This window comes from Molothrus ater, chromosome 1 (genome assembly GCF_012460135.2).
Source record: "Molothrus ater isolate BHLD 08-10-18 breed brown headed cowbird chromosome 1, BPBGC_Mater_1.1, whole genome shotgun sequence".
Lineage (NCBI taxonomy): Eukaryota > Metazoa > Chordata > Aves > Passeriformes > Icteridae > Molothrus > Molothrus ater.
Window position 1 is genome coordinate 106,905,476 of NC_050478.2, and position 10,236 is coordinate 106,915,711.

Here is a 10,236-nt window from a genome sequence, read left to right on the forward strand (position 1 = left end):
CAGTAATATGAATCCCTGGAGCAATGGGATGAATTTGAGAAAGAGAGTATTTAGGCTGAACATCAGGAAAATGTTCCTAATGGCTTGGACTGCCTGAGGAGTGGAATTGTCTTCCAGGCAAGGATGGAAACACCAACATTTGACTAACTTGAAATTGGACTGGACAGTGTGTTGGCAAGTGTACTGGGGGGAGAGATCCTGCTCTGGAAGGGGAACGGTCTCTTGGACACCAGATCTCTACAACTCTGTTAAATATTCCAACGTGAAGAATGTGAGGAAAGAAAATATTAGGAATCGCCCAGGGACACAGCTAATCCCACAGACATAACACTTGCACCAACTGCAGTAGAAGTTACACACATGAGTGACCCAGGCTGGGCCCCAAGTGGGATGAGGATTCAGCATCCCAGAGGAGGCCATGGTACAGGCCTGCTACTCATTGTCCCACATGCAGGCAGCAGGGCACTGGGACACAGGGCAGAGGGAACAGATGCTCCTGCACTCTTGCTGACAGGGAACAGGGACAACAAGCCTGTTGAAACAAACAGAAAGAAAAATAACCTGAGCCTTGGCAGTGACTGGGTGTCCCTTCTCTCTGTCCAACTCTGAATGCATGTCCTGTGTCTGTATTTGTTGCTGCTTTCTGATCTCCTCACAGTGCAGAGACATCACAGAAATGCATATTTGGAAATTCCAAATGTCACTGCACCAAAGAAAACTGACTGGTGTTTACCAGGGAGAGGGCTGCCTACAGATGCCCCTATATTCCTTCAGTGGGGGCTTGTCTTGGTGTTTGTGGTGTGGCAAACCCAGAATAGCTGATGGGGAAAAATGGGACCCTGACTGTGTTTTTAACTGAGCCCTGATTTCTTTTTTTGTCCCTCCGCATATGGATGTAATATATATTCACAAGGCTTTTTTTTTCCCTACCATTTACAATATTTTTTTTTAATTTCCAGTCATGGAGTTTTCTGGACAAAACAATTACGATCCAAATGTCCTGAGAACAGTCTCCAATGAGGCAGTTTTCCTGAACATGTACAGACAAAGGAAATTATTTCCTTACTGAAAGAAATCACTTCAAAGTGCCCAGACCAGAGCCTGCTCCAGCTCAGGTTTCCTTTCTGTGTCACAGCTTGGACCAGCGCTCTCACGGAGAGCCATGCTCCTTGTGCCTGCTTTGAATTTAAGCAACACTGGGCACAGGGCAATGGGAGCTCACAAACCAGACCAGCCACCTCTTTTCTCCCTTCTCCACCCTCCCCCTTACAATACGTCCTTCCTCCTGCACGGTGTTTGTTGCCTCTCCAATGTCAGTAAAATCCTCTGTGATGTGCCTCTAACTTTCAGTGCTCTGGGCAGGTCTGTTTATCAGCCATTCCGACACAGCTATGTCAATCCGATGCATCTCTTTTCCTAAAACTCAGCTTGAGTCAAAAACTCTCCCCAGTTAGTCATGATCTTCCTATCACCATCTCTTGTGAAGGTGAGGTGGAGGGCAACAGTTCTCGTGAGGATGAAATGGATTGAGAATGATTTTGCATGACAACTGCTGTGGATCCAATATCTTTCTGTTGGTGTTGCTTACAGAAACAATAATGCCTGGAAACCATCCAATACCTGTGTGTTGGCCCATCTTCAACACATGCCAAATTTTTCTCTTGTGGGACAGCCTGGGCACAGCCCACATATATTTATGTGTGATCTCCTAGTCAAACTGTGATCTATTTTTGCCAGTCTCCTGAGCATAGTCCCTTTTTCCACATTCTGAATGTCATCTCAAGCTGAAAGGAGGCTGACCGCTCCAGGAAAGGTCAGAAGGCAGTGCCTTTATGCACCTTTTTTTCTGTCCATGCAGAGTGTGGGGCGTGGCACTCACACCAGGACCTCACTTTTTGAGATGTTGGGAGGAGTGTGAGGTTCATGGTTTTAGCAGAAGTGAGTAGGCACCACAGCATGGATCTCTTACTTGTGGGAGATAAGACCTTATGTCCAAAGAGATATTTTATGCCTGTGACACCTCTCTCCTTCACCAAGATAATCCTTGACAAGTTTTTTTCCTTCCATGGATTTGGCATTGCATAAAAACTTCCATCTCCTTTCCATTCAGAGCAGTAATGCACAGCACTTCTGTGACTGCTGAACTCTGCAGAGGACTCATCCCACTGCCACATAACCTGCTCTCAGCAATGTCCAGGTACATTGAAAGAGGACCATAACATCTCCCCTGTCCCTCAAATGGCCTCTACTCACTGGCAAAATATGGCTTTCAGTATTCAAAGAAAGAATTTGGGACACTCATGTGCTCCATCATTAGCCTAATTTTGTTTTTACTACTAAAAGTTCTCCAAACTTGGTCCCATGGCTACCGCCTCTGACCTAGTTAAACGCCACTTGACTAGGATGTGTCATTGTTTTACAACTCAGAGTAGAGCAGAGATCCCAGAGTCTCCTGGCCAGGGCTGTGCTGGCAAGGGTCTGGTTTGAACTTTCAGACCACACCTGGAGCTTGAGTAACAGGTAATGATCAACACAATATCCTACCTGTCCACACTGAGGAGCTGTCTGCCACCTCATGGTACCCAGAATTGTGTCACTAATCTCCAGAGACCAGCACCCACACACAGACTGGCAGGTCACCGAGACCCTGCTCTCCTTCTCTGCATATCAAACCCAGACTAATAAGCCCCCTTCCAGCTCCAGCTCTGGCACTGCCTCTGTTCCCAAAGCCCCGCTTTATGCTTCTAAGAAGAGACAAAGAACATGCTCCTACTTTGGTGCAAAAGCCCTGTTTAAAGAAAGTCTTTCAATTCTTCTGAGGATCCCCAACAGGACAGCCTGCATTCCAGCACTTACTCCTGGTTATGATACTTTCAGATATTACCTCCATCAAATCCCTGAAAAACCCCTGGAAAAACCCCGGAGGAGCTGCCCCAGCCTGATATTATACCAGTGCTCTGCTCTCCGTGCAGTAGACAGGTAGGTGAAATTCAAGGTTATGGTCACTACAGCCAAAGGCCAGGACATTTAAGAACAGCCTTGCTACCTCCAATCTGCTGTATGAACTATTCTTAGCTGGAAGCTTGAGCTGAATGCTCACTGGGCACTCCAGGTTCACACCTCTGGAATACGCCCCTGACAGAAATATGCTTCAGCGTGAACTTGGCCGCATTTAGAAGAAGCTGCAAGATACACCTCTTTCCCAGACCTTTCCATCTGTTTAAACTGTGAAATCCTGGGTTCCTCGCTGTCTGGTCAGATTAAAAGCTGCTGGCAGTGGGGGAGCATGACAGTTCATTTCTCTTACTTGGAATGATAATTACTCAACGTAATCCCCATAAAACAAACTCATAATCTTCAATGATGAGTGTGTGTTAAGTGCTCATAGTAACTGAAATAAATAAGAAGAGGTCATTAATAATAAACCATGGTCTGGATTACAGCAGTCAACAGTGCACAGAACAGCAGAGCTAGAGCTGATAAAGGAAAGTGGATCACAGCCCTCCACACTTTGCAGGCATGATGTTGTAAGGTTGGAGATACTGGATCTCCAGATCCAGTCATTCTGGATCACAAGAATTCAGCTGTGATTTAATCATAACCTGTGCATTGTCTGTGAAGAAAGAGGTGAAATAAAGACTGGTTATGGTAGATGCAGAATGCCCTGAGTCCTCCTGCACAAGCCAACTAAACCTTGCTGGATGCTTCACAGTCCACTTGAATCCACTAGGATTGCTATCACAGGTACTGCTGGGAGAGGACTTTACCTACGCTGCACCATTTCAGATTCCTCCATCTTAGGAGCTGCCAAGTGGATCTAGCTGTTCTTCACTAGACATTTCTCTGTCTCTGGTGCACTTGGGCCATTATCTGGATTCTTGGGGAAATGTCTTTGTCCTCCAGGTTAGTGTCTCTTCCTAGACACCAAAGTAAATTTTGTGCATGCACAGGATGGATTTGGCAATGCTCCTCACTGTGCAAAAACTCTAACTAGGTTTGTGAACGCTTCCCCATCTGAAGTCCCAGCGGCCATTTCCTCACATCACGCCAAGGTTACAAGAAGGTTAAGACCAGGAAGACACAGGAATGGACACCTTTGTGGGAAGCTGACACAGTTTTGCTAGTACAGCTCACTGGGAGCTGGATTGATGTTCCTGGTGTACCAATAGGACTGAAATTTGGAGTTCTTGATAAAATTAAAAATAAGTGGCTACATTTGTACAACTTATATATGAGGGATTGGAATACACAGCAAAGTTCAACTATCACTTTCCTGTTTATATTCATGGATTTCTGTTTTTCTAGGCTCAGCTCTGGTTTTGCTGATGAGCTAAAATATAACCTCCTTAAACCCCAGTGGAGCAGCATTTAGTAAGTTCTTTCTTTAAATAATATTTCAGCCAGGGGATTAACTCCTATTTGCACATACAGCTAACCTGGAGGGAAGGCTCGGTGAGCAAAAAACCCTGGAGGGAGAGGACATATTTGCAGCAGCAAAGACTCTTTCCACTCCTGCTGAGGTGGGGGGAAATTCCTGCCAGCCGCAATGGGAGGCAGAACAGGCCCATCTCCAAAACATGTAAAAAATTATCTGAGAGCAATTTCAATTAATTACTGCTCATAGGAGGGGGGAATGGCCAAAATGACTGTGTCTGTAAGGGTACTGCCCCCACAGAGGGCTGCGTGCGGCTCTGCAGCTCCCCTTGTTATGCTCCAAGCAGCTCCATGCCTCAGGCACACCCTCCCTGCCTTCACAAGCACGGAAAGTGTGATGAGACCATGTCTGCTTCGATGTCCCTTGGAATAATGTCCCCTGCTTGCCCACTCACGTGCCGGCAGGTTTTTGCAGACCTGCAGTGGGGTACTACTCTTCCCTCACCAGTAGTCTGGATTGTGTACCCCTGAGAAGACATTGCTCCTACAAAGAACCTGAAAACATTAGATCTGTAACTTGTTTGTCTGCAGGGTCCCAAGGGAACTTAGGGGAACTGGGGTGCAAGGGGTCTTGCTCTTGCACTTGGGAAACCTCACAGGACTGGACTCCTGTCTAGCCCAAACATAGGATTTCAGCTCTTCCCCTGAAAAAAGCAGTATCATAAACATATGGTTAATGACTCATCCCAAGTGGAAAAACAGCGTTTGTTATATTTTATGAAAATTTTATACATCTAAGGTACTCTACATCTGTTGCTATTTAGGCTGACATGTATGTAGAGATTGGCAGAACAAGTTCTCTGTAGGGATGACTGAACTCCAAACCAAACCACAGAACTTTCAAACACTCAGCCTGCTTCTTGAAGGGGAATGAAGGGAAAAAAAAATGAGAATGTTTTTCTGCTCTGTTGAAATGCTGCCTGACTGAGCAATATGCAAGGAAGACACTCTTCAGTTCTGTCTAATCCGCAATAGAAGAGGGGCTTATTTATGGAGAGGAGCCTTTCTTCACAATGTTGCATATTGCAAGCAAACTTGTCTCTGTGCCAAAACTTTCCCCAGGTTGCTCATGAAAGGGTCAGAAAGTTCAACTCCTTGTCTGACTCCTGCTCCTCCTCCCCGTATCTGTTCTTGTAAAACCCTCCCTTAGACCTGCTCCTGTCTCCCTCCTCTCTGGCAATGAGCCTTTCTCATGGTGGGGCTAAGGGTTCTTCTTGAATTGTTCATACATTTGTCTCGTAGCAGCAGCAGCATCTGGGTGGCAAGAAGGCAGGGAGCCTTACTGGTTAGCCTGGAAGTCTTCTGGGGTTTCTTGGGAAGGCACTAAATGAGTGGACTTCCATGGAAAGTCATGTTTTCCACTCTGCATCTCTGAATGTTTCTAAGGTCTCTGGTGCAAAATCCCCTGGGGCAGGGGACTAAGTGGTGAAAACAACTGAGGACATGCCTGTACGGTCCAACTCACTCCTCTGCAGAAAGCAAGATGGAGCAAGCTGTGAAGAACTGCTTTCTCAAGCATCTCTTATTTATTAGCCATGCCAGCCCAGTTCTGCCAGGATAATTACTCTGGGCACAACAGCTATCCTGTGCCCAGCTCCCAGACTGGCACAGTCCGTGTCTGCTCAGGGATCCTTCAGCTGTAATCTGTTTCTAATCTAATCCCCAGAGCATAGGGCCTGGAAAATAAAGTTCTCTGCCTCCAGCCATGCTGTGAGGCTCCCTGCTGTCTCTCTACATGTGTGTCTGGGACAAATTAACATGAGAACCTAAGAAAGGCCATACTGGATCAGACCAACAGTCTGTGTAAGCCGGTGTTGTGTTTCTGCCAGTAGCCAAAAGGAGAAGCTCACAAAAGTGTATAAAATGATACCTCCACCAAGTGCTCTCCCAGAATCCAGCCATTAGTGGCACAGGACTTCCAGACCAGGTGTACTTTCCACAGATTTATTGATCTTCAATGCATTTGTCTGCCATGAAATAGCACAGTCTCCCCAGGAAACCATGCAGACATTTCAAACTGGCCACATTTTGGAGCAAGGAGCCATACAGCTCTTCCTGTGGCTTGTTTTGAATCTGCTTCCTGCAGATACTTCCCACTTCATGCTTCTGAGAAGGATCATTTTGTGCCCAGAAATCAATCTGTGCCCAGAAAACATATATGACAACAGAGTGACTGGTCGAGAGGAAGCATTGCCAGTGGAAAGTAGTGTTTGGGACTGGCCATTTATTGATGATAATTTTCCAAATATGACAGTGGTTTGGTTTGGTGCAACTTGGATGACAGAATCAGTAGAAGAGCTTTGGTGGTTAATTCAGTCAGGGTGCATTTAAGCCAAATAAGTGGAAAGGATAGGACAGTATGAGCTTGGCAAGACTGAGCATACAGACAGGAGCAGGGAGGTCCCGTGAGGGAGAAGGACATGGGAGCAAGGTGGATTTCCTGGCAGGAGTGGAAGCACAAGGGTATGAGTGCTCTCCAGGAACAGCTGAGGTGGCTTATTTCTAGCCCTAAGGAGCAAGGAGGCCATCAAGGTGAATGAGACTTTGGAAACTATTGGTGAATGAGAAAAAGCATGCTAGAATCTTTCTTGAGAACAAATGCAAATACCAGATGAGTCGGTGGTTTGTTTAAGTGTTGGATCTTACCCTCCACACAGTGCCTTGTTTTTTCCTGGTTCGTATGGAAGAAGGATCTGTGAATCTTGGAGCTGGTGGAGCCCTGTCCAAGCAGGTGAGGACTGGGTCAGGAGACCAGAGGTGGCATAGAGGTACTGAAGTGAGAATTCCACAGTCCTGCCTTCAAGGGTCCTTCCAGCCAGTGCTATGAAACCCAGCAGTTTCTTCTTGAATAGAAGGGTTTTTATAATTACTGAACAGAAAGGTAATGGGGGAAAAGTGGGAAATAAATTTGGGGTTCTTTTTCCTGCCATTCTGCAGTGCTAAGCCCTGCAATCAGGTGAAGGGCACACATCCCTGTGTAGGGCAGACCCAAAAGTCTGGTGATCACTCAGGGTAAATCACTGTCCTCTCCCCCTGTTTTTTAGTTTTATGTGAGGTGGGATTGGGTGTTCCTGTCATGAATTTTCTTTATGGAACTGACCCGAACCTTATAACATAAAAGCCAGGCTTACATTTTCCCTGCCCTTAGGGCTCATTATGGCCATCAGCTTGCCTCAGAAATAGTGTGTGGACTCTTGGATGTGGCAGGCAGGATTGGGTTTTGACTGTGATCTTCTGTCAAAAATGCTCAGAGAAAAAGCATCAAAATGGTGATAGCCACTCTCAGTGCTGTACCACAGTATCTGATGCAGGTATTGCAGCAGCCCAGGTATGCTCTTATTTCTGGCCTGTGTCACTTCTGGGTTTGCACTGGCTCCGAGACTAACGTTGCACATTTTCTTGACTTCAACCCAAAATAATGGCATCTTACAGGCATTTATGTTTTCCAAAATTAGCTCCTCCATTTTTTTATCAAAAGCTAATTTATTTTCCCAGATTACTTCTTTAACAAATGCTTTGGTGCTTTTTTGGCAGCATATATCCACTATGATAATAACCTAGTTTCTATACGGAAATAGCTTTGTCTGAAGCTTTCTGGCTAACAAAACAAGCAGGATAACTTTGTCGTCTCCACCCAGCACATAGTAGACATACAACAGTGTTATGCAATTTGACATGGCTGGCTGCAAAGGCCAGCAAGGCCTTTGACCTTGCAAAGGCAAAAGCCAGAAAGATCTTTCTGCTGCTGTTGCTGGAGATTTTACCACTCTAGGATGGAGGAGTACCAACAACATTGTGTAAAGACAGATTTCTGCTTAAGTGGACATACTTCTCTGTCAAAGGCTCTCTGGTATCTCTCATAAAAGCTCCTCATTTGTACTGCATCTCAGAAAGAATCTCTCCCAAATGTCAGTTTGGCATGATATCTGAAACAAAGAACACCCATCCCTGAAGACCAGTGGTTTTATAGGCTTTAAAACGAACAAATTGTCTTTCTTCTTAGGCGTAACAGCAGGCATAGTCTACCAAATCCTTTTAAGTAATCAGTTGTGCCTCAGAATCTGAGAAGTATTTGGGAAGCAAGTTTCTTGTCATTAACCCTTTGAATAAACTCAAGTCTGCCCGCTGCCTCCCAAAGTAGCTTGTAGGAAATCAAAGAACAACATGAAAAGAATGAGCACAGAACACACCAATCAGGGTCAGCAGTATTGCTGTTCTTGCCTTTGGTGATGGGTCCACTGTACAGAATTATTAGACAACTCAAATTACTACTGAAATATTTTAATACTGTGCCTTTGCATCTGAAACTGATAAAAATCTTGAGTGGAGTGGTTCAAGAATGCATTCACATGAACAAAATAATGGAAAATACATTTAGCAGTCACATGAATAATGTAACTCCCTTCTTGGAAGGATTATGAAACTGTAGTTTCTGCATTTCTTTGACTAAAATTTGGCTTTAGTGAAGTTAATGGCTAATCTCAGTCTTGGCCGTCTTCAAAAGTATGAAAAAAGATAACAATTCCTGCTTTTCCATCTTAAAACAAAACAAAACAAAACAAACAAAACCTAAAAGCTATTTGCAGTGGACAAAAAGCTGCCAATATAGTGTCTAATTTAGCAAATGATTAAAAATTAAGAAGTGTAGCTATAGATCATCAGAACAGTGAGGTATGCCATGAAGGGCAAGCATATACGTAAATTAACTTGCTCTGTCAGAGTCTAAAAGAACTTCAGTCATCTAGAATATGGAGAAGTAAATTGTACTTTAAAAGGGAAATTATTTATCACTTTAAAAGGGAAATTATCTTTCCTGTAGTTTTGGGGTAGATTGGGGTAGATGATCCACTGTAGCACATAAATGTCCCAGGTAAGAGCTTCAGACTTTGTAGCCTTGTCCTTTTCTAGCAAGCAATCTCCACAAGAGTGTGTCTGATACCAGGAACACTGCCAAAACCTGTCTCACATGATGTGTCAATGGAAACATTCCTAAAATTGTATTTCCCCTCTTAGCTATGTTTTGCTCTTCATTTGACTCTAAGGGTAAATGTGATTATTGAGATATGTGAATTTGCTAGAACATTGTGGAATACAAAGTGGCATTATGTCCCACGATTAAATCTGATGCTGACCTGTTTGCCTCAGATTAGCTCAGTTTTCACTTCACCTGGTCCAACTTTATGGCTTTATCTTTGTCCTGCAGGTTCCTAACTCACAGGCAACAAAACTGAGAGAAAAATCCGCCATTATCCCATATTTCCACAAGACTGTGATAGCCAGCTCCACTGAAAACATACTTCCTGGTTTAGCTAGGTACCTCTTCCTGTTCTTCTTCAAAATAACCCAGAAATTCTAGAACTTTTCCCCTCAGTTCCTTCCTCCTTGTCCACAGATACCACGTATTTCCTCCTTCTGCTTCTCTCAAAGGGCTGGTTACCACTGCAGTTGAAGTCCCACTTGCCACATCCTCAGAGTCTCTTTTTCTTTTCCTCCATCGTTCTGTTGTTTCTTCTTCTTCTTGCTCTCTGGTATGGGCTTGAGATGGCACCAGCATCTCTTCTTTCTTAGTTGCTTCCTGAAACAGTCCTTACTATTTTTATGTATCCAGTAGTCACAGCTAAGAACAATAACCACTGCAGCCACATGCCTTTTGGTCAGTCCTTTTTTTTTTTTTTTTTTTTGACTGTTCTTACATTTGAGCTATAAACTATGACAATGTTGGGGCTTTTTTATGTTGTTGTTGTGTGGAAGCTACCACACAGTAATACTATAGATATTATCAGAAAAGCCTCCTTCTTTTTT